Source organism: Arachis stenosperma, chromosome 3, assembly GCF_014773155.1.
Source record: "Arachis stenosperma cultivar V10309 chromosome 3, arast.V10309.gnm1.PFL2, whole genome shotgun sequence".
Classification (NCBI taxonomy): domain Eukaryota; kingdom Viridiplantae; phylum Streptophyta; class Magnoliopsida; order Fabales; family Fabaceae; genus Arachis; species Arachis stenosperma.
Genome location: NC_080379.1, coordinates 83,592,856 through 83,595,341, shown reverse-complemented (window position 1 = coordinate 83,595,341; position 2,486 = coordinate 83,592,856). Strand labels below are relative to the sequence as shown.

At 41.4% G+C, this 2,486-nt stretch overlaps 1 non-coding gene across 1 annotated transcript; it reads right to left on the bottom strand.

Moving 5' to 3' along the window:
• Positions 1-443: 443 nt before the first annotated feature.
• On the bottom strand, positions 444-547 carry LOC130972084 (small nucleolar RNA R71). The gene has a single exon (XR_009083283.1). It is a non-coding gene; the product is annotated as a small nucleolar RNA R71 (small nucleolar RNA).
• Between the last annotated feature and the right edge of the window lie 1,939 nt (positions 548-2,486).

Below are 2,486 nucleotides of genomic sequence, written 5' to 3'. Positions count from 1 at the left end.
AATAATCCAGAAATAACCTTTCAGAAATTTTCGAACAAGAGAAAGAGATGGCAGCCGAAAATAATAACAATGCAAGGAGAATGCTTGGTGACTTCACAAAGCCAACGTCCAAGTTTGATGGAAGAAGCATCTCCATTCCTGCCATTGGAGCCAACAACTTTGAGCTGAAACCTCAGCTAGTTGCATTAATGCAACAAAACTGCAAGTTTTATGGACTTCCATCTGAAGATCCTTATCAGTTTTTAACTGAGTTCTTGTAGATCTGTGAGACTGTAAAGACGAATGGAGTTGATCCTGAAGTCTACAGACTCATGCTTTTCCCTTTTGCTGTAAGAGACAGAGCTAGAATATGGTTGGATTCACAACCCAAAGATAGCCTGGAATCCTGGGATAAGCTGGTCACTGCCTTCCTGGATAAATTCTTTCCTCCTCAAAAGCTGAGCAAGTTGAGAGTGGATGTTCAAACCTTCAAACAAAAAGATGGTGAATCCCTCTATGAAGCTTGGGAAAGATACAAGCAGCTGACCAAAAGATGTCCATCTGACATGTTTTCATAATGGACCATATTAGATATATTCTATTATGGTCTCTCTGAATTTTCGAAAATGTCATTGGACCATTCTGCAGGTTGATCTATTCACCTAAAGAAAACGCCTGAAGAGGCTCAAGAACTCATTGACATGGTTGCAAACAACCAATTCATGTACACTTCTGAGAGGAATTCCGTGAATAATGGGATACCTCAGAAGAAATGAGTTCTTGAAATTGATGCTCTGAATGCCATATTGGCTCAGAACAAAGTGTTAACTCAATAGGTCAATATGATCTCTCAAAATCTGAATGGATGGCAACATGCATCCAACAGTACTAGAGAGGCAGCTTCTGAAGAAGCTTATGATCCTGAGAACCCTGCCATGGCAGAGGTTAATTACATGGGTGAACCCTATGGAAACACCTATAACCCATCATGGAGAAATCATCCAAATTTCTCATGGAAGGATCAGCAAAAGCCCCAACAAGGCTTTAACAATGGTGGACGCAATAGGCTGAGCAATAGCAAGCCATATCCATCATCTTCTCAGCAACAGATAGAGAATTCTGAACAAAATACTTCTAATTTAGCCAATATAGTCTCTGATCTGTCAAAGGCCACTTTCAGTTTCATGAATGAAACAAGATCCTCCATTAGAAATTTGGAGGCACAAGTGGGCCAGCTGAGTAAGAAAGTCATTGAAACTCCTCCCAGTATTCTCCCAAGTAATACAGAAGAGAATCCAAAAGGAGAGTGCAAGGCCATTGATGTGATCAATGTGGCCGAATGCACAAGGGAGGAAGAGGACGAAATTCCTAGTGAGGAAGACCTCCTGGGACGTCCCTCAAGCAAGAAGGAGTTTCCTATTAAGGATCCAAAGGAATCTGAGGCTCATATAGAGACCATAGAGATTCCATTAAATCTCCTTCTGCCATTCATGAGCTCTGAAGACTATTCTTCCTCTGAAGAGGATGAAGATGTACTGGAGAGCAAGTTGCTCAATATTTAGGAGCTATCATAAAGCTGAATGCCAAGTTGTTTGGTAATGAGACTAGGGAAAGTGAACCTTCCTTGCTCATTAGTGAACTAGATACTTGGATTCAGAAAACTCTACCTCAAAAGAAACAAGATCCTGGCAAGTTTTTGATACCTTGTACCATAGGCACCATGACCTTTGCAAAAGCTCTGTGTGATCTGGGGTCAGGGATAAATCTTATGCCACTCTCTGTAATGGAGAAGCTGGGGATCATTGAGGTACAACCTGCCTTGTTCTCATTACAATTGGCAGACAAGTCATTGAGACAAGCTTATGGAATAGTAGAGGACGTGTTAGTAAAGGTTGAAGGCCTTTACATCCCTGCTGATTTCATAATCCTAGACACTAGGAAGGAAGAGGATGATTGCATCATCCTTGGAAGACCTTTCCTGGCCACACCAGGAGCTGTGATAGATGTCAACAGAGGTGAATTAGTCCTTCAATTGAATGGGGACTACCTTGTGTTTAAGGCACATGGCCATCCCTCTGTGACAAAAGAGAGTAAGCATGAAGAGCTTCTCTCAGTTCAGAGTCAAGAAGAGCCCCTACAGTCAAACTCTAAGTTTGGTGTTGGGAGGCCACAACCAAACTCTAAGTTTGGTGTTAAAACCCCATATCCAAACTCTAAGTTTGGTGTTGGGACTATACAACATTGACCTGATCGCCTTGTGGCTTCATGAGAGCCACTGTCAAGCTATTGACATTAAAGAAGCGCTTCTTGGGAGGCAACCCAATTTTATTTATCTAATTTTTATTTTATTGTTATTTTGTGTTTTATTAGGTACATGATCATGAGGAGTCACGAAAAAATCATAAAAATTAAAAACAGAATCAAAAACAGCAGAAGAAAAAAATCACACCCTGGAGGAAGCACAGGCTGGCGTTCAACGCCAGTAAGATGCATCTGGCCGGCGTTCA